This window comes from Schistocerca piceifrons, chromosome X (assembly GCF_021461385.2).
Source record: "Schistocerca piceifrons isolate TAMUIC-IGC-003096 chromosome X, iqSchPice1.1, whole genome shotgun sequence".
Taxonomy (NCBI): Eukaryota; Metazoa; Arthropoda; class Insecta; order Orthoptera; family Acrididae; genus Schistocerca; species Schistocerca piceifrons.
In genome coordinates, this window is record NC_060149.1 from 158,985,226 (window position 1) to 159,007,796 (window position 22,571).

General features: G+C 44.3%; 1 pseudogene; it reads left to right on the forward strand.

Moving 5' to 3' along the window:
* The first annotated feature begins 17,516 nt into the window (after positions 1 to 17,516).
* Positions 17,517 to 17,634, forward strand: LOC124723843 (annotated as a pseudogene).
* Positions 17,635 to 22,571: the final 4,937 nt, after the last annotated feature.

The following is a 22,571-nucleotide window of genomic DNA, read 5'->3' on the forward strand; positions in this document are numbered from 1 at the left end:
CGCACGTGGAGAAGCTCTTGGAACGAGAGAATATTCGACGAATGCCCTGGCCGGGCCTGGCCTCTACCTTTCCCCACAGAGCACATGTGGGATTTGTTGTGGAGACTCATTCAGCAGGCGGCCGCTGTGGAGAAGCGGTTCTAGACGCTTCAGTCCGGAACCGCGTTGCTGCAACGGTCGCAGGTTCGAATCCTCCCTCGGGCGTGGATGTGTGTCATGTCCTTAGGTTAGTTAGGCTTAAGTAGTTCTAAGTTCTATGGGACTGATGACCTCAGATGTTAAATCCCATAGTGCTTAGAGCCATTTGAACCATTTTTGAATTGCAGCAGGTCCATATGAAACAACGACTATCTAGCAATTGTCAACTTCTCTGGTGGAGGAACAGAATTGCTTACGACAAGCACGCCTTACCTACCACTTCGCCAGCATGGTAGCGCGTTGCACTGCTGTCCATGGCGATCGTACTCCCTATAAACAACCGTGTACCGCCTCTTGTAATGCCCATGGTACCATCATAAATCGCGGTGACTTCAGCGTAATTACTGTCTTTGAAGAAAGGTGTAATTTCTGTTCGTCTCATAGCGTATTTGTTTGATTTACGTTGTGTACTATACTGTAGCAGTTCTTTCTATGTATGGTTCAAGTTTCAAAGAGCTCTGTCACTTGGCAGAGATCCATCACTCGAAATTTACTTTCGTCCATAACGTTTGCACACCAGCATATTCTGTCTGCATGTCAAGACAAAACTCTTTTAGGAATTTGGATACGGTTTTCAGTAATAAAAAGTTGAAAGTTACCAGCCCGGTTTTTGTATCTCTGCGTGTAGGATAATATCAGGAATTAGGCTAGGGATTTTGATACGGTTTTCACTAATATACAGGGTGTTACAAGAAGGTACGGCCAAACTTTCAGGAAACATTCCTCGCACACAAATGAAGAAAAGATGTTATGTGGACTTCTGTCCGGAAACGCTTAATTTCCATGTTAGAGCTCATTTTAGTTTCTTCAGTATGTACTGTACTTCCTCGATTCACCGCCATGATTTCATACGGGATACTCTACCTGTGCTGCTAGAACATGTGCCTTTACAAGTACGACACAACATGTGGTTCATGCTCGATGGAGCTCCTGCACGTTTCAGTCGAAGTGTTCGTACGCTTCTCAACAACAGATTCCGTGACCGATGGATTGGTAGAGGCGGACCAATTCCATGGCCTCCACGCTCTCCTGACCTCAACCCTCTTGACTTTCATTTATGGGGGCATTTGAAAGCTCTTGTCTACGCAACCCCGGTACCAAATGTAGAGACTCTTCGTGCTCGTATTGTGGACGGCTGTGATACAATACGCCATTATCCAGGGCTGCATCAGCGCATCAGGGATTCCATGCGACGGAAGGTGGATGCATGTATCCTCGCTAACGGAGGACATTTTGAACATTTCCTGTAACAAAGTGTTTGAAGTCACGCTGGTACGTTCTGTTGCTGTGTTTCCATTCCATGATTAATGTGATTTGAAGAGAAGTAATAAAATGAGCTCTAACATGGAAAGTAAGCGTTTCCGGACACATGTCCACATAACATATTCTCTTTCTTTGTGTGTGAGTAATGTTTCCTGAAAATTTGGTCGTACCTTTTTGTAACACCCTGTATAGGCAGATTGAACTGTAAGATTTGGTAAATATGATTTATATTTATAAAAATGATGAGTATTTAAGATGCGTATTGTAATCCGTGCCATATTTCACTGGCGTTTGCAGTGTCATCTCGTGGTAATAGTAGGAGGTACGAGCTGGTGAGCTAAAGAGGAAGCGGTATCTGGTGGAAGAACAAGTGAAGCAAACGGCTCCCGCAACTACAGAGAGCAGCAAAGTTTGACCAGGATGTACACATACCTGTTGCTATTCGTACTCTGAAGAGCCAAAGAAACTGGTACACCTGCCTAATATCATGCAGAGCTCCAGCGAGCGCGCACAAGTGCCGCAACACGACGTGACATTGACTCGGCTAATGTCTGAAGTAGTGCCGTAGAGAATTGACACCATGGATCCTGCAGGACCGTTCATAAATCCTTGAAAGTACGAGGGGGAGGAGATCTCTTCTGAACAGCACGTTGCAGGGCATCCCAGATAGGCTCAATACTGTTCACGTCTTGGGATATCCAGCTGCACACGACCCACACCATTACAGAGCCTCCACCAGCTTCAATAGTATCCTGCTGACATGCAGGGTCATGGATTCATTACGCTGTCTCCGTATTCGCACATGTCCATCCGGTAGATACAATTTGAAACGAGACTCGTCCGACCAGGCAACATGTTTCCAGTCATCAACAGTGCAATGTCGGTGATGAAGGGCCCAGCTGAGGCGTAAACCTTTGTCTCGTGCAGTCATCAAGGGTACACGAGTGGGCTCCGGAAGCCCATATCGGTGATGTTTCACAATGGTTCAAATGGCTCTGAGCACGATGGGACTCAACTTCTGAGGTCATTAGTCCCCTAGAACTTAAAACTAGTTAAACCTAACTAACCTAAGGACATCACATACATCCATGCCCGAGGCAGGATTAGAACCTGCGACCGTAGCGGTCTCGCGGTTCCAGACTGCAGCGCCTAGAACCGCACGGCCACTTCGGCCGGCGGTGATGTTTCGTTGAATGGTGCGCATACTGACATTTGTAGATGACTCAGCATTGAAATCTACAGCAATTTGCGGAAGGGCTGCACTTCTGTCACGTAGAACGATTCTCTTCAGTCGTCGTTGTCTGCTTTGTTACAGAATCTTCTTCCGGCCGCAGTGATGTCAGAAAAAATGATGTTTTATCGTATTCCTGATATTCATGGTAGAATAATGAAATGATCTAACGGTAAAAGCTCCACTTCATCGCTACCTCGGATATGTTGTGTCGCATCACTCGTGCGCCGACTACAACACCACGTTCAAACTCACTTAAATCTTAATAACATGCCATTATAGCAGCAGTAATCGATCTAACAACTGTGCCAAACACTTTTTGTCTTATATAGGCGCTGGCGACCGCAACGCCGTATTCTGCCTGTTGACATATCTCTGTATTTGACTATGCATGCCTGTATCAGTTCCTTTGGCGCTTCAGTTTAAATTAAGATCCCCGATGCATTTTCTGCCTATATGAGAAGGGTAGTCTCAGTAACTACTGAAGAGACTTTGATACGGTTTTTGTTTGAAAGGTTTGTATATATAATTGTGCGTCTAGTTTATTGCCGCTATGGAAGACAAGTAGTCCGGCCGTAGGTACTTAAAAGGACACATCACCAACTTGACCCCACATTTTCAAGAGAGAGAGAGAGAGAAATAGAGAAAAAGAAAACACAGTTGCAAGATATCACCCCAAAAATCTATCTCGCGTGACAGTCTGAGCCATAATTCTCATAGTACCGCAGTTATGACCTTATGAAAGTACTGCTGTTTAACATACGCGCGCACCTGTTTGACACTCGCTCCACCTCACTGCAGCTGCCTAATGCCCGAGCGCGATGTTCTGTTCAGTGGAATGAGTCAGAGGTTTGTATAATACTCTTTTGACGTTGGTAACGTGCTTTGTTCATTGTCTCAAAGTGTGCGGTTTCTAACCCGCAAGTGTGCCAGGGATCTCTTCCCTTTGATCATTTTTACGTTGCGATTCACAAATGGAGCGTAAATTAATGAAACGAATGAGTGTGTAATTAAAGAAGTAACCTACCGCTTTTTAATTATTAACATCGCTGTTGTGTTTTATTTTCCTTGAATTTCAGTGGTGGCACTGTTAAAGCGATTTACATTTGCAGGATTACATTCCTCAAAGTGACTGGCATGATTAAATTGTAAATGTAAAATCATTAGTTTCATTGTATAGTAGTTCGTCAGTTGTTTACGTTTATTCATTTTGATCTTGAGGCATTTATATAAATGCACAAATCAGTACAAGAATATTGTTAAAATAACATTGAACATACATGTGCGTGAGGTTGGCGTATTACATATCCATATTACTATTTTTCGCGTAGAATAACATTTTTTCTCCAACAAGACTTCAAAACACGTTGGACAAATGTGCTCCCCCCCAACCCCACCCCCACCCTTTCTCTTCCCCCGCCTTCAACAATCCGCGAATAGTGTGGCTCTGGTTGTTAGTCTGCTCCGGCATTAGGCGGCTGCTGTGCGGCGGAGCGAGCGGCAAACAACCGGTGCGCCCGGAAGTTTAAAGGCTGTACTTTCAGAAGGTCATAACTGCTTATTGTCAGAATTATAGCCCAAATTTTCGCGCGGGCTCGCTTCATGGGGGTGGTATCTTGCAAGTGCGATTTTTTTTCCTTAAAATATGACAAGTTGGTGATGTTTCTTGGTTAGCGTTGTCTGTGCAAGCTGGGGCATGTCAGTAGCATATAATATATGCACATCTAATTCGATTTATACAACTACAAGGATACCTCATGAGCGTTTATATCAAAGCATTCCACTTCGTTGGACTCCGTTTCATTTTTTTACCACTACTGAGGTACGGAAAATGTTCACAGATCCACGTTCTCTTTTCTTTTCGTTTCTTTTAACAACATTCGTTTCACTCACGTGTTTTCTATTTTTGTGTCTCTAAATATTTCATGTACACTGACTGATCTGATATGATTTTTTTACGCATTGTCAGAACAACTTTGGTGACTTCCTCCCCTACAACGGTTAAATCTGCTTACGCTGAAGCACCAGGGATCGTTAAAGGGTACTAAAACATAAGTAATGACATTAAATTTTCACCCTGTATCACATCTGCTTCGTGCTGAGCTTATAAGATCTCCCGCAAGTTTAGGAAAGCCAGTGGCCTTGCCGCAGTGATAACAACTGTTCCCATCAGAGCACCGAAATTAAGCGCAGTCGGGCTGGGCTAGCACTTGAGTGGGTGACCATCCGGTCTCCCGAGCGCTGTTGGCAAGCGGGGTGCACTCAGCCCTTGCGAGGCAAACTGAGGAGCTACTTGACTGAGTAGTAGCAGCTCCGGTCTCGGAAACTGACATATGGCCGGGAGAGCGGTGTGCTGACCACATGCCCCTCCCTATCCGCATCCAGTGACGCCTGTGGGCTGAGGATTACACGTCGGCCGGTCGTTACCGTTTGGCCTTCATGGCCTATTTGAGAGGAGTTTAGTTTTAGATTTTTCAAGTTTCTGAAATCTGGGTTTCCAAAAACCGTCTACCTTATATTTCAATTACATTCTTTACGTCAGCTTTTGTTTGTACAGTATTCTGTTCGGAATTTCACAGGGCTTATGAGACGCCAAAAACAACTTTCGTTAGGCCTCTGCAGAATCATGTGAAGACGCGGAGAAGTTATAGGAAGGGGTTAGGAACGTCTGCCGACATTCTAATTGCTGCAACCATTCGGAAAGATTAGATTCGGAGCCGTCTTGGAGTTGGAGGCTACGAAACGAACAGAAAGCGAACGAGAAGCGGGTGGGACAGTTGCACAATGGTGCGCGGCAGCCGCTGGCGTGAAAGCTCCGGCGAGTGGCGCGGCGGCGAACAAAGCGCTTTTTCCGGCTAGCAGTGCACACGTGCGATCCAAGATGGTGCCCGCCATTCCGCCATTAGGCCAGCAGCGCACAACCGCGTGCACCAGATCGATTGTGACGTCACACGCCGCAGCCAGCCCCGCAAACAAAACAAGCGGCCGCCCGCGATTTCTGCCGCTGCTTCCGAATAATAGCCAACACCTCCCGCCCCCCAATTACCGCCCCCACCCCGTCCTCACTAACGACGCTGCACCTCGTTCGTCCACTGCGACGTACTCGTGTGGCACCCTACAACTGTCGTCGCTTAAAACGCGTTTATTTCGAACTGTCGCGTAGAAATAATTGCTGGTGAATGAATTTTTTCTTTATTGCCTTTTCTTTTTAATTGTGGAACACTGAGTAAGCAGCAAGCGAGTGAATTTTGTGCACACACGTTTCAGTAATGTTATGAAACTTAGACACCTATTGCGTTCATCGAAAAGTGGGAAACCGGTTAAAGTCAGAAGAAAATGAAAATATATTAATATAGGAGGTCCCAACTGTTGAAACTAGAATCTTCTGGATACTTCACCTTACCAATACGAACAAATTTTCCATAAAACCCATTAGCAAGTGTGGGGGGAGGGGGGTGTGCTTTATGCCCACGTAAAAAAATAAATAAAATAAATTTGTTAATTGGTGTTGACTTTTTTAACAACATACAATATACAGGGGCACTGATCTGTAAGTATGGTCCAAAACCTGACAATATCTTTCAGCGCACTGTTAGCAGTATCAGTGCATTACCGATAATATCTAATACCAAGCTGGGGGTACTTTACGACAACCACAAAAATTTTTTAAAAAATGCAAATTTAGTTAATTATTGATGACTTTCAGCCAAAACATACATTTTAATGACATAGTGATGTGCAAGTAAGGTCCTGAACCCGAACATATTGGATATGACATTCATTGTGGAAGTGACGTCCATTACTAAGATTTCAATTCCTGGGTCAAGTTTAAGTGAAAAATTTAAAACATTTATGGAAACTGATAGACGAAATAATTGAAAACAATAAATATTTCTTTCAAAATTTTAAATATGTAGTAACAGGCTAGATTACAACATTTTCAAATGGTGGGCATAAATTAACCCCCTCCCCCATTGGTATTGCAAGGATTAAGAGTATTATGGCTAGACTGTAATATTTTCAAGAGGTGGGCACGAAGTACTCCCTCCCCCGCCTCCACCTCCCACTCCTTGGTATTGGAAGGGTAACGTGCATCAAGGTGTAGCGTTTCGGCGACTAACGCAGGTAGTATCCATTAGGGTGACGACTTTTATGGCGTGCATTCCAAACCGCTGGGAGAGATTGTGCGCTAGGCATTAACTATTAATACCCTGTGCCAACAGTCCTAGAGAGTAGCCTGTGTGAATTCAGTTGATAGGAGCAATGGGTATAAAACGTAAATATCTTAGCTAGCATCGCTCACAACAGGAAGCTGAAGTGTTGCGGGATTCAGAACATTGACATACGATCGCGGGTCTTTAATAACATCAACGTAGTTATAACCATGAAACAATTGTGGAAGAGAATTAAAATGTTGCATCAAAAATTGAAAGTGATACATTATTTGCAGTCTGTATCACAGACAGACAGGTTACATGATAAAATAGCAATAACGGTGAGGTTAGCTCAGACACTTTGTGAATAATTAAGGTTGGAGCACAAGGCGGCAGGCACGCGAAAAGACAACGTTATTATTACGAAACAGATTCGGATTCTGCGACTATGCATTGGCGTTAGCTGTTTGCGACGCCAGACTTGGACTCGAACCCGTACTTCTCAGATATCGCGAGCAGTCGTCTTAACCACTTGACCTCTCCGAACACTCTGGGTTGTAAGAAGGTGACGCATGGAAACTTTGGATCGTTCCCGAAGGCGTGCTCGGATAGCCGGAGTGGGTAAGGCGACCGTTCGCGATAAGCGGAAAATCCGGGTTAGAGTCCCGGTATAGCAGAAGTTTTCCTTTGTCGCACATAGCTGACGACACTGCGTAGTCGCAGAATGCGAATTTATTACGTAGTGTTTACTACAGCTGTAACCTTCAGTTACACTGTCTGTTCCTTCAGAAATACGTGAATTGTACTGTGAAGATGCAGACGCTGTATTAACACAGGAATTGTAACCATCAATGATGCATAATTCTTACGTTCACGCTGTTAATAACTTGGTGAAATTGACCCTGCCCAGACAACGGCGTGGTGATTGTAACTGACCGTCTAGATTAGCGTGAGGCCCTCTTCGTCATCTTCGGTTACGGCTGGGACACCTGACCCCTCCCATGCAATCTACACATTACACCGAAATCTTCAAACTATGTGCTTGATGCGTCGTAGAATGAGAACGTCAGTGACCGACGGAGAGTAAATGTTTGCGTCGGCCGGCCGGAGTGGCCGAGCGGTTCTAAGCACTACAGTCTGGAAACGCGCGACCACTACAGTCGCAGGTTCGAATCCTGCCTCGGGCATGGATGTGTGTGATGCCCTTGGGTTACTTAGGTTTAAGTAGTTCTAAGTTCTAGGGGACTGATGACCTCAGAATTTAAGTCCCATAGTGCTCAGAGCCATTTTTTTTGTCTGCGTCGGATCGTCCTCGGCAGGACACAAGACAATGCTCACATTGTCAGAACAAGTTGTGCCCATCCAACAGTGGCCGATGCCGATGAACTGGTCTAGCGCGCGTTGCTGTTAGCGTCTTCCAACGGTGGCCGCCGCAACACTTTCAGCGTGGTGGATGATTTATGGTCATTACACCACATATGTTTCTGATGTCGCTGGCTGCCCGTTGCTCTTGTTAAGTCATATAGGAGACGTCTGTTTCGTGAACCCGAGATGCTCTGCTTCCAGATGGATGACGATCGTACGTACGCACCCAAACGAGCGCTCCTCTCTGAAGCAGATCGCAGTCGACGGACGTTCGGAGTTGTCGTCCATGGATCTCCTTCTGTAGGCTGTGACCTCTGATGGTGACATTCTATACGAATTAAGAAACATGTGTCACGCCGTACCCATCACGTAGGCGGTTACCACCACGCGCATTTGTCCACTAAATATCTTTCCAAGCGTTCTGTCTTTTGGTTTGATTGCTAGTATACCTGTACAGGGCCACCCGATGTGGCCGAGCGGTTCTAGGGGCTTCAGTCTGGAACCGCACGACCGCTACGGTCGCAGGTTTGAATCCTGCCAAGGGCATGGATGTGGGCGGTGTCCTTAGGTTAGTTAGGTTTAAGTAGTTTTAAGTTCTAGGGGATTGATGACCTCAGATGTTAAGTCCCATAGTGCTCAGAGCCATCTGAACCAAACCTGTACAGGAGTCTGATACTGAACATAGTTTCTGTCGCAGAAGGTCTGAGGGACCTGGCAAATAAATTGTGGGCTACCATCTGTAGCTAATTATCGGAAGCCGTCCAGTTGACAATAACTTGATTCTTCTTTCCGTTGTTGTGTAGTGCATGGTAACTAGGAAGGGGTAGTATGATGGTTCATCCACAACCGCCATTCACACAGTCTGATAGAATGCTCCAGCAAAATCCGAAAGTTTTCTGTCCCGTGAATATTTGGTAAAATGGTTCAAATGGCTCTGAGCACTATGGGACTCAACTTCTGAGGTCATTAGTCCCCTAGAACTTAGAACTAGTTAAACCTAACTAACCTAAGGACGTCACACACATCCATGCCCGAGGCAGGCTTCGAACCTGCGACCGTAGCGGTCTCGCGGTTTCAGACTGCAGCGCCTAGAACCGCACGGCCACTTCGGCCGGCAAGATTTGGTAGGCCAAGAATTTAACGGCTGTGTTGATTACCGGGTTCCACCGGTCTGCTCGTGTACTCAAATGAGGTCTTCTGTTTGTCTGTTCATATACGGCAAGAAGACGTAGAGCCGCGAAAGTTGTTTACCAAGATGTTCCTGTGTTACGGATGAAGTACATCGAAGTTTGCATCTGGCGTTTATTTTCGCTCGAACTGTTCGGTGCAGGTAGTTAGGTGAAAGTCCGCAGTAGTCAAATTCGTCGTTTTGCACGCTGGGATCAACTACATTCTACTTCCCTCACGATCGATCGAGCGTCACACGCTCGAATGACCCGACCGTCATCTCTGGGAAAAGGGGAAAATTCACTTCTCCTATTTTCATGTTGTGAAAGTACTTATTTTTCCATCAAAAGCTTTACTTTCCTTGTGAACGAATAGGAAACTGTTAATTTTCACTTCGCGTGATTTCTTAGATCCAAAACGTTTATCATTCGATTTTGAAAATTAAGCTGTTAAAAAATCTGATCTTTTCACATGTAGTAGTGTGAAATCTTAGATTCTTGACACATTCACCTTTTCATAATTTGTAACAGTCATCATTAAATGACGCTATTTGTCTGATAAATGCGGGATACTAAATGGTGTCAATGCTGCCATCGAAAGCCGACGGACTTCGAGCGGATTTAGCCCAGTGTCTAACAGTGCAAGAGAAACGAATCACTAGCGATCACTGTAGGCCTAGTATCGGATCCTCGTGTAATTTTAATCGTGCAAGTACAGAAAGCTCCCAATCCCAATATCCACACATTTTTCCCCCAACAAAGACCGATTGCACTGGACAATCGTCTGCCATTGTATTTCAATAGCACAAACGTTATACCATACAAGCAGTTAATTGTTGTCTACTTCATATGACGTTGCATCAGTAGGTCCACTCAAGCTCTTCTTGCCGCTCACTTATTAAAAGGATGTTTAGTCACTTCCCTGCCGCTGACTGCTAATGCATTCTACCTAGGTCACCACATGTGAAGCCATAAAACTTCTCATCTCTGTGAAGTAGGTAAGACATTGTTGAAATAACTTACGGGTTTGCTGCCGGGTGACGTCGTCGAACACTACCGATATTTCGGCAGGAGCACACCCTGCCATTCCCAAGGCACAAATGCAAGGAAGAAAAAATGCGCAAGCATTTCTGCCTTGAGAATGGCAGGGTGTGCTCCTGTCGAAATATCGGCGGTGTTCGACGACGTCACCCGGCAGCAAACCCGTAAGTTATTTGAACATTCGATTTGCCGGGAAAAGTTAAGGTCTCACAGGTAAGACATTAGTTCCTTCTCCAATTTTGCGGCCTCCCAAATGCCTGTAACGTCGATCGTGGCACGTTAAATATCTTCGTAGTTTTCAGTGTCTATACAGTTTTATTTCTGACTGCGCGAATCACCTGCTCATATTTTATTGGTTCCATTTCTTCCTTTTTCCTTTTGGGATATATCTTGGCTTTGCGCTTGGTAGTCTACAACGAAAAGGCACAAGTTAGTCACATTGAAACAGTGGTCCAAAATATGGCAATAACCCAAATTTTCACCATTACTGCTAAGTAATTTTAGGTTAGTTAGAAAACGACTGAAAACAGTAGTTATTAAAACTAATTTTTAAAGCAAAGTGAGGTGGGGATTTTACAGAACAGCTGACTTCGAATAGTTACACAAGACTTCGAATAGTTACCAAATTTTGTTTGTTATCTAAAGCATTCGACGATCTATGCAGGAATGTAAGCGTATAGCATAAATAAATCGTGTACTAGATTCCTGAATAAAACCAACCTTCTTTCAGGAGCAAAATGTGTTACATTACTTATTCAACGCCCCTCGTACCAAACGATTAAATATTCCTGTTTACATCGCAACTTACGGAACTGCCATGTCTTTACGAAGGAACTAAAATATATTTGCCACATGCTTAGTAAGACACAACCCAATTTCTTTATCATTTAGCCCTCCACCTACGCTGATAAAATCATGAGGACATCTGTTTCCTATGAACAGGTGACTACGTAACAGCTGACGTTATATTGCGGTTCGGAAGATAGGTCAACAAGTACACTTAGGCTTTCAGCTCAACATGGCGAGAAACACAGCAGAGCGCTATTTCCTGATTACTGCGACTAGAGACGCACGAGCTATTAAATGGTTCAAATGGCTCTGAGCGCTCGCACGTACTCGCTCCAGCCCGCCATGATCGGGCATGGCTTGTCCGAGTATACACCTCGTTTGACCACTGTCTGCCCACTCGGAGCATACATACTCGGACAAGCCATGCCCGATCACGGCGCGCTGGAGCGAGTACGTGCGAGCAAAATCTCCAATTTACAAACCTGTAGATTTCGCTAAACGACTGAAAGTTATTGTTTACTTTCCTGGATCAGCAGAAGTATAGATCTGTTTAGTGGCAGCTTGCGCCTCACTCGCAAGAATAAATGCGCGCTTCTATTTTCTGACGCTGGAAGATCAGCATCCCAGACTTAAGGGACGTAACATAGGCTCATCCCTATTCTGAGACCCTGTCTAATAGCTCGTGCCCGCATCTCGTGGTCGTGCGGTAGCGCTCTCGCTTCCCACGCCCGGGTTCCCGGGTTCGATTCCCGGCGGGGTCAGGGATTTTCTCTGCCTCGTGATGGCTGGGTGTTGTGTGATGTCCTTAGGTTAGTTAGGTTTACGTAGTTCTAAGTTCTAGGGGACTGATGACCATCGATGTTAAGCCCCATAGCGCTCAGAGCCATTTGAACCATTTAATAGCTCGTGCGTCTCTAGTCGCAGTAATCAGGAAATAGCGCTCTGCTGTGTTTCTCGCCATGTTGAGCTGAAAGCCTAAGTGTACTTGTTGACTTATCCTCCGAACCGCAATATAACGTCAGCTGTTACGTAGTTACCTGTTCATAGGAAACAGATGTCCTCATGATTTTATCAGCGTAGGTGGAGGGCTAAATGATAAAGAAATTGGGTTGTGTCTTACTAAGCATGTGGCAAATATATTTTAGTTCCTTCGTAAAGACATGGCAGTTCCGTAAGTTGCGATGTAAACAAGAATATTTAATCGTTTGGTACGAGGGGCGTTGAATAAGTAATGTAACACATTTTGCTCCTGAAAGAAGGTTGGTTTTATTCAGGAATCTAGTACACGATATTACTCCCCACTCTATCGGCTAAAAAACCCTGTTATTCAACATAATCACCTTTCAAAGCGACGGCCTTGCGCCGCCTTATTGGGAGGGCCTTTATGTCGAAATAGTACCATTCTACTCGCCGACGTTGGAGCCATCGTCTTGCTTCATTTATAACCTCTCCATCGTCCATGTACTGCATCCCGCGGAGTGCATCCTTCATTGGGATAAATACATGGAACTCGGAAGGTGGTAAATGGGAGCTGTAGGGTGGATGAAGAACGATACTACATCGAAGTTTTGTGAGCACTGTCAACAGAGACGTCCTGGTGCGCAGTGAGGTATTTCATTGTGATCCGTCGATCACCTCGAAAGAGAGTGTCCGCATGTTCCTATATTGGAGGAACAACAGCTGTGTGCGGCCGGCTGGGAGATCGGACGGGTCTGCGCGATCATCATCGCAATAGCGATGATGAAAGACGCCTCGTCCAACGACTCGCCGTGCTTTTGTTCTTCGCCAGGTCTCTTTAGACATGTTGCAGTCGTCTGTGAATATCTGTGATGCTCTGGTTTTCCGTCGAAAAAACTCAATGAAAGCTCTCTGCTTGGAGGGCAGGCATTTTTAAGGAAACGAATAGCGCCGCCACCTATATGGCCTGAAGCGGGAATATTTCACGATGTCCCATAACAAATTCCACATTTTTTCAACCGAAACTGCCAAGGAGACATTGTTTCAAATTACTCTTTGAACATCTCTCGTAGAAAGGAAGCAGATTTCTTAAATGTTTATTTTCTAGTATTATTAATAACCGTAATGACTATGACATCATTCAATGAGTTTGATGAATCAGCAAAGGTTCGTGACAGCTATTCCAGGTGTAGATGAAAAATAGCTGTGAGGTTAGCTACACCAAACAGTATGCGGGTAAACTGTGTTGACCGTTATGAGATTCTGTGTTCCTGCCTATATCGGGTGAAATGTTACTGTTAGTTTATTCATGGTCGGTTTAAATGAGCGACGTTAGAATTTGTTGTAAACATTACACGCACTACCAACTACGTTCTAATTTTACAGTGTCTGTTAAGGCGCAGGGAATGAGGCAACCTAAAAAGAAATTCAGTGACGCTTTATGGTACTCTGTGCTGGAAAGTCCGTAGCAGATCGTCCCTCCCGATTAAACAACGCTGAAAACCGACTGCGAATGTTATCTGATGTTTCAACCGGAATGCCATAAATTTCAAATTTACAGTGCCCCAAATGGAAAATCAAAACGCTGTGAAGAAGTCTATACCTATATTACTTTCTGTTGTGTCCCCACTAGACGCGGTAGACACAACAGGCTGTCTCAGCGTGACGCTACAGTTAGTATGCCGCCTCTTAGGAGGCACACGTACGAGGAACTACTTTGTGATTCCACTACAAGACTTCCAAATTGGCCATTTATCTCCAATAGCTACAGCTGCCACTACAGAGATCGCTGAAATCCGGAACTATTTCATGCATCCGCCAAATAGTTCAAATGATGACATCCATACGCTGAGCTCACGATTTAAGTGACTGCAAGCCAACACTCTGCCAAAATTGGTTCAAATGGCTCTGAGCACTATGGGACTCAACATCTTAGGTCATAAGTCCCCTAGAACTTAGAATTACTTAAACCTAACTAACCGAAGGACATCACACACACCCATGCCCGAGGCAGGAGTCGAACCTGCGACCGTAGCAGCCTCGCGGTTCCGGACTGCAGCGCCAGAACCGCACGGCCACCGCGGCCGGCACACTCTGCCAATTCCAGTTATCATTTCCAGTTCCAGCATTTATCAGACAGCCATTGCCCAGCAGTCGTCAACAGTTAACGCGGCAATTCTCTACAGTTGACTATATGTTATCTGCATTGCCGATCCTTCTAGCAGTCAGACAGTTTACGCCGAGTGTCGAACTTCATTAAAGCGATAGCCGAAGTGTGTGCCAAGTTAGAGACTGAACATAATCTCTACGAACTTGATTTAAGTTAGTTCGAAAGTGTCTGCTGTGTTAGATTATATTAGATTCATCAGTGCCCCAACCCTCCCACAAAGCAAAGGTAGAGTATCTAAATTATGATGTATATTCTCTTAATAAATGATTGTTATTGCATTCACATGTTGCCACTAGTGATTCGGTATTAGAGGTATTGCCCTGTGAAGAGTGAATAATTAGTGTGCCAGCAGGCCACGTCAATTTAGTTACATATATCTATGGCAGAGGATTCACTGCCTGCTACCTTTATGCTGGACGCCTACCTTAGGTGTACACAACACTTTCTGTAGTGGATTTGTTCATTGTTGTGATATGGAAAGACTGTGAAGCAGGTGTTACTGTAGGTGACTACCCCGTTAAATGAACTAGGCTCATTTCCACAGCTCACCGGGCGACGTTTTGTGAGGGAGTACAGCAGAGAACCTAGAAAACAGTAATCATATAGATCTCTCAGTTTTGTTTCGCAGATGTGTTACCGGCAAAGTGGATTTAAGGAATAAGCACGGTGAGCCTAATACAAATTCGCTGCTGTGTAAACCCGTAAGTGGTGTGCAGTGGCGATATGGAGGCACGCAGGTTATCTGCTACTGGTCCAAGGATTGAAAGCTAAGCCTCACCAAAACCGATTGTAATGTAATGCGAAAACAGTCGAGAAGACTTCGTTTAAATTTTCTGTGTGATCGCTGGAATCAGTTACAATTCCCAAGTACCTACGAGCGTGTCTTAGGAGCATTTCAAGTGGACTACAAAAATCGTATCTACGAGAAAATCAGATAGCTAACTCAGATTTATGGGGACAATAAATAAGAAAGTGTAGTGAACGCACGAACAGATCAATTATAGAAATCTTCGTTCGACCGATTCTTGATTACTGTTTAACTGCCTTGGACACTTCCCACGTTATATAAGCGTAATAAAACTATATGATGCCAATAATCCGGGACCATTCATCGTGGGTTCCTATAATTGGCATGGTGGTGTAACATCACGGCACAAAAAAGTGTCGAAGGTTTTGTGCATCGTAGAGAGACCAATTCCCCTAACATGCCTCATTTCCCTTAACATACATTTTGTCATAATTATGATGAGGGTAAAATTCTGATCTATAGAGAGAATACCGACCATCCTCCTTACTGTGAACCATCCTACAAAGGAAAACGTAAGTGGTAGGGGATAGAGGTGGAGAACAATTATGTTGTACGGCATACCCATATACAGACCCAGTACCGTACAGTCGTTTGCGAAGAGATGTATAGATGCATCTGTTTCGTATCGATTACTGTGAAGAGTGCTCGTGCTCTGTCCTATTATGTTTGTCTTGAGACGGTCGGTTATAGAAACAAAGCGGCGGTAGTGGACGAAACGTAGCTCTCCTACAGAAAGTATTACGTTTTCTAGCACCAAGGTAGTCCTCGAGCTTATTATCCAAGTATGATTCAAGAAGCGCTCACAGTGACGCCCCACCTCATTTTATCAAAAACTGGTTGCGAGCACAGGTAAGAATATTAACGTAGAGCGTTGGGGGACAGCCCACTGACGAGAACGCTACCCTACGTCTCGCCCCCTTTTGGCCAAATGCTACCGATGAAATTATCTGATACCACACAGGACTGGAACCTGATACTTCAATGCCGATCACTTTTGCATTAGCGAATGTTGACACAATTGTTTACAAATATTCATGGTCTACAGTTTTCCTTTTCACTTGTTTACATAAACTCAGACTAGTTACGCTTCCGTAACTCAAACCTGAAAATTTTTACGTAGATATAATTCATTATATATCTCGAAACATAAGTGTAGGGTGGTTATAACGAAGCTTTCGCTAGCTGAGAGGGCTCCCACGATGATCATAGGATAATGAAACTTCGTGGAAACATTTGTAAACGAGTGATCGTAGGAAATGGAACTTGGTGGAAATATTTGTAAGAGAAATAACGAGTAAACCACTGAAGGAAACACATTTTAATTTCCACGTGAGAAGGTAACATTTCTAATAGGGTGCCAGGTTTACTTACCAGGTTAAAACGTTGCTCAATGTGACAACTGTGTGCATCCACGGCAGCCTGGAAGTTTGTGCATTTCCATTTCACAACTGTTCGCACGACTTTTCGAACGGTGGACCATGGAATGTTCAGCAGTAGTGACACGGCTCAAGGCTTGCTTGAAGATCGCACATCGTGTCCAGCATTCTCAGCCATGGCAACAGTAAACTGTTCAGTAATTTGTGGCGCAATCGGCCATCTGCCTCTCCCAGCAGCAATTCCCAAATTTCCAGTTCATTCGAACCTTTGAATAATGTTCAACAATACCGGTGGAGGACCTCTCTGTATTCATTTAATGAGTCAATAATCGCGTTAGAACAGTGGCACTCTTACTGTTGTTTTGTAAAACACATTTACGAGTAAAGCTGTGCTTACTTTGTCCAGACACATGTTGTCTGTTGCAACTAAAATCCACACTGATACTTGTGTTTCAGCCTTCGTTGCCGTTTCAGTACCGGCGCCTAACTGCTAGTCATGGCACTAAAATTACTATCAACGGAAACCATGCAGCACACAGTCTGAACATTATTTCTATAAAGCTGGGAAGCCATACGGTAAATGGTACACAGAGTAGAATGTGTAGTGGCGTTAGATCGCTGACTGCTATTACATTGGAGTAATTTTATCTTGCATGCTTATTTATCCTGATGTGTAACTTCTATAGCTCCTCTTAATAATTAGACTCACGGAGGTTAGACTACGACCAGTACAACACGCCCTCTATTCCACAAGGAAAGTGAGGTAGTACTCCGACTGCAATGTTTACCCTATCGCCAGATTGTTATAGTATAAATGATAGGTTCAAGTTTGAGAGGTCTATAAAGCCAGCTGAAGACGTTGACACAGAGTATTTGGGTCACTTTCTACACAGTATGATGAAAAATAAACATGAATTCCTATAAAATGAATTCCTTGATGCAGTGTGCAGGGTGCAGCGGTCGAAAATTTCAATTTTAGGATTTTTTATCAGTCTACAGGCAACGGTTTTGCCGCAGTGGCTACACCGGTTCCCGTGAGATCACCGAAGTTAAGCGCTGTCGGGCGCGGTCGGCACTTGGATGGGTGACCATCCGGGACGCCATCCGCTGTTGCCATTTTCGGGGTGCACTCAGCCTCGTGATGCCAATTGAGGAGCTACTCGACCGACTACTAGCGGCATCGGTCAAGAATACCATCTTACGACCGGGAAAGCGGTGTGCTGACCCCACGCCCCTCCTATCCGCATCCTCCACCGAGGATGACACGGCGGTCGGATGGTCCCGGTAGGAAACTCGTGGCCTGAAGACGGAGTGCTTTTTATCAGTCAATGATCGCAAGAATGTTTCATATTTTATTTTATTACTACTAAAGTAAAATGTAAAGCCATCTCAAACACTAACACAAACAATACAAAGTCTGATTCTCTCCGTGTTTTTCCCGGACAGTATTGCAAAATTAAATCAAAGTATGTTCACTCATATATCTGGAATAAAGAACATTTAACTTTGTGTATAGTAACGCGACGTCATTACGTTCACGCAAATGGCTTTTATCATGTGATTCTGTGAATTCACCACTTAAAACGAGAAACACACGTTTCTCAGTTTACACGGCAATGAAGTACATTTGGACCTCAGTGACCGCTAATAACCTTCAGAAAAGTAATTATCTGACTGGAAATATATCACTCGTATTGTGTGTGAATTACAGTATGGTCACGGTAATCACGGTAACGGCAGAACAATCTGAAAGCTTCTCAAAGTATTGGTAAGAACAGAAGACGGAGAGAAATTCCAAGTAGTTGAAAAATGAGCATCTGTGTTTCTAAAGTTCGCACGGGCGGAGCGAAAGAAATAATTTCCCAAAAGAAACAAAACTTCTAAAAATGAGTTAAAAGTTTCAAAATAAAACTACCCTCTTTCATCTCCGTGGACCACATCAATGTAAGCCACATGAAGAGTTTTAAACTTTTAAAATTCTTCCTTCCAGTGCGAAGTTCGGAGCCGTGGTGTCGACCATTCGCAGCGCGGAAAATAAAAGCGAGAAGAGACGTACAAACTGAGCACAGACTCGACATTAACAGCGTTAATTAAAACTGCACTGCAGCTAAGAATTACATCCGAGAGCAGATGAACTGCACAGACTTCGTTGCCCCGGGGAAAAGAACCTGGCGCCGACATTCCCATCTGTTCACGCTAGCTCCGACTGCCAGAGAAAACATTGTTTCTTTTATGAACTCCACGGCTTTTCAGGCACCACGCGCTCACTTTCGTTAGGAAGAAATTTCTGTCTCAACAGGGATCTCGCGTTTTCTGAATGTTTCTACTTTCCGAGAGAGTGACGAGTTCCAAAGAACTCCTTACTACGTTTAAAAGCTGGGAAACTGTTTTGAACTGCAAAATTTTTGTGATGTCGACAAATAAACATAATAAATAAACTAAAAAGTCGAGGAGAATCTTTTTATCTATTATAAGTCCTATTAGCACAAGAAATTAGCTCTTGTTAAAGGACAAGAAAATTTTATAATAGGTGAAGTGTTGTACTTATCTACATCCAATGAGCCGTTTTAAGAAGAGCCGCCTGTCTTCAGTTCAGCAGAGAGTTGCTGAGTCCAGCCAGTTTTATGTTGATGATGTTTGCATCTACATCATATTTATCAAGCACAATATTTCCTCAGTTGTATTCTATATCGTACTTACGAAGGGCGTTCAATAACCAATGCAGCATATTCTTTCTGAAAGCAGGTTGTTATTCAGGATTCCAGTCCGCCCCCGTAGCTGAGTGGTCAGCGCGACAGAATGTCAATCCTAAGGGCCCGGGTTCGTTTCCCGGCTGTGTCGGAGATTTTCTCCGCTCAGGGACTGGATGTTGTGTTGTCCTAATCATCATCATTTCTTCCCTAAAGACGCGAAAGTCGCCGAAGAGGCGTCGAATCGAAAGACTTGCACCAGGCGAACGGTCTACCCGACGGGAGGCACTAGCCACACGGAATTTCCATTTTACCTGCCCATCATCCACGTGCTACTTCTCGCTTAGTGTATTCCTCATTGGGCCAAACAGAAGAGAGTCGAAAGGTGCTAGATCCGAGCTGTGGGGTGGATGAGAAAAAACAGTCGAATGAAGTTTTGTGAGCTCATCTACAGTGCGCTGACTTCCGTGAGACCTTGCGTTGTCATGGGGAAGGATAAGTTCGTTTGTATTTCTGTGGCGACGAACCCGCTGAAGTCATTTCTTCAGTTTCCTGAGGGTAGCACAGTACACTTTAGAGTTCGTGATTGCAGCACGAGGGAGGACATGAAACGGAATAGCCCCTTCAGAGTCAGAAGACCGCCTCCATGACTTCAGCGGCTGAGGGAGCAGTTTTGAACTTTTCTTCGGTTGAGAGGTGGTGGGGTACAACTCCATGGATTGCCTTTTTGTTTCCGGTTAGAAGTGATCAACTCGTTTCATCGCCTGTGACAATGGTTACGATCAGCCTCTTTATGGTCTTCTGTTAGGCGGGAAGGAACGCAGCGGGAACACTCCTTTGAGTGCTCCAACTAGTGGACGAATGTTTCAGCACTACAAACAGAGACGTCCAGTTGAGCAGCGAGGTGTTTTATTGTGGCCCATTTATCACCTCGTCCCAACATTGCAGGAGTGAAGAGCTATGTACGGCCGGCTGGCGTGCAGGAGATGGGACACGTTTTCGCGACCTGGTTGTGATGATGGCAGACGCCTCGCCCAATAACTCAAGGCACTTTCGTTCACTGCCAGGTCACCACATACATTCTGCTATTGCCTAAGAATATCTGCTATGCCCTGGTTTTCCGCCAAAAGATGCTCAATGTCAGCTCTTTGCTTCTCTGCTTGGAATGAGCCTCCGTTACATACGCCATTTTGAAGGGGACGTATAGCGTAGCCACCTGTCAGAACCTTTGAAACTATAGGGGCTTAAGCGGGAGTATTCCATGATGTCCCACAGTAAATTCCGCATTTTTTCTGTCGACATTGGCCGAGAAAAAATATATGTTGCTTTACTTATTGAACTGCTGCTCTGATACTTCACCATTCTACGTTAACATTGTCTATAAAATACTTAACTCTTTTTGAATGTTATTGAATTCATTGCGTCGGCTCCATATAATACACTTCTTTTGGTTAAAGATTATAAATAACTACAGTAGGTGTTACAAATTGTGATATTCGCAAATGAACCGTCATACTTCTACTTCAGGCTATTAATAAATCAAAACGATAGGCAAATCGTGCTGCAGACCTAACCATTCTTCATTAGAATCTAAGAAAAGTGATTAGGACAGACTCACGCCTGTCTTACGGTACATCGAGACTCTAGATTCGCTGCCCATCTATTGTGGGGCGCATCCGTTTTGCTTACATGATGAAGAAAAGAAGGAAGGAAGATTGGGTTTAAGGTCCCGTCGACATCGAGGTCATTAGAGAGGGCACAAAAACTCCGATTGTGTCAAGGATGGGGAAGGAAAACGGCCGTGGCCTTTCAAAGGAGCCATCCCAGCATTTGTCTGGAGTGATTTAGGGAAATCACGGAAAACTTAAATCTGGATGGACAGACGCGGGCTTGAACCATTGTCCTGCCGAATGCGAGTCCAGTACGTTAACCACTGCGCCACCTTGCACAGAACATGACGAAGGAAATTCGCCGTGTCCTTTAAAACGAACATTCCCAGAGTTGGTTTTAAGCGATGTAGGGAAAATAAGTTAAACCTAAATACAGATGGCTAAATGGGGATCTCAAGAAGGAAGGAAGATTAGAGTTTAACGTCCCATCGACAGCGGAGTCATCAGAGACGGAGCACGAGTTCGGATTATGAAAGGATGGAGAAGGAAATAGGCCGTGCCCTTTTCAAAGAAAGCATCCCGGAACTTTCCTGGACCGATTTAGAGAAATCATGGAAAAGCTAAGTCTGGATGGCTGGACGGGGATTTGAAAGGGACACCCAAATGTGAGTCCAGTGTTCTAACCATTGCTCCATCTCACTCTGTACGAAGACTTCCGCCATCGTCCTCTCGGATATGACTCCAGTGCCTTTAACATCTGTGCTGTCTCCCTTTAAATATATCACTGCACATCTTTCGCGTAATTCTACGTTTCCGAAAATTTTATTCCACGTTGAAAGTCAACTTCATATGCGACTAGATGAGAAGCGCCGAGTCTGCCCTCGCACAATGCCAGGCCTTTAAAAGCAAATTATGTTAATAAAATAACGGTCAAGCTGCTACGACTATAATCGGTTTCTAGCAAAAAAACTGAATTACCTACGAGCCTGATTACGTTTGAGTCTCTGCGTCATGTCACCCCACTTTGTTGGTGAAAGAGAGAGAGAGAGAGAGAGAGAGAGAGAGAGAGAGAGCGAGAGAGAGAGAGAGAGGAAACCACTGCACTCTACATCACGACAAGAGATTAAAATTACCCCACGGCACACGCTGCGTTTGCCTTCTGGTTTATTGAAAATATTTCACGCAAAAAATTTCTCTTTCTCTTTTTCCTGACATAATCTACTAAAACGTAAAGGACTGCTGAACTTTAACAAAAATAGTTCAGCTGAATACGAAGTCCTTAAAAACTGTTATGCCAAATGCTTCCTCCCGCACTAAAAGAGTGTGGGGTGTAGAATTACCATAGCAATACTTTTAGACGTTTGAGTAAATAGAAAACCAACGTACCTTTTGGCATATATGCAAATGTTCGTTTATCACACTCCGTGGGAGATTTTTGGGTTGGGTACAAGGTATGGCTTGACCGGTAAAACAGACACATACACACACAAACAAGCGCACACACACACACACACACACACACACACACACAAACACACACACATACGCGGGTGCCCATTCTCATTTATATTACTATCTACGGATGCACAGAACGTGATTGTCGCACTGCTGAAAACATGCGGAGGACATTTCATAAATAATGCACAAATTTTTTTTTACTTTCAGTTTTATTTTATTTTATTTTATATTTTTTCAATATCTCTTCGCTGTCCCTCAGTATAGTCTCCCTGCATCCTTCATCTCTGTGACTGAA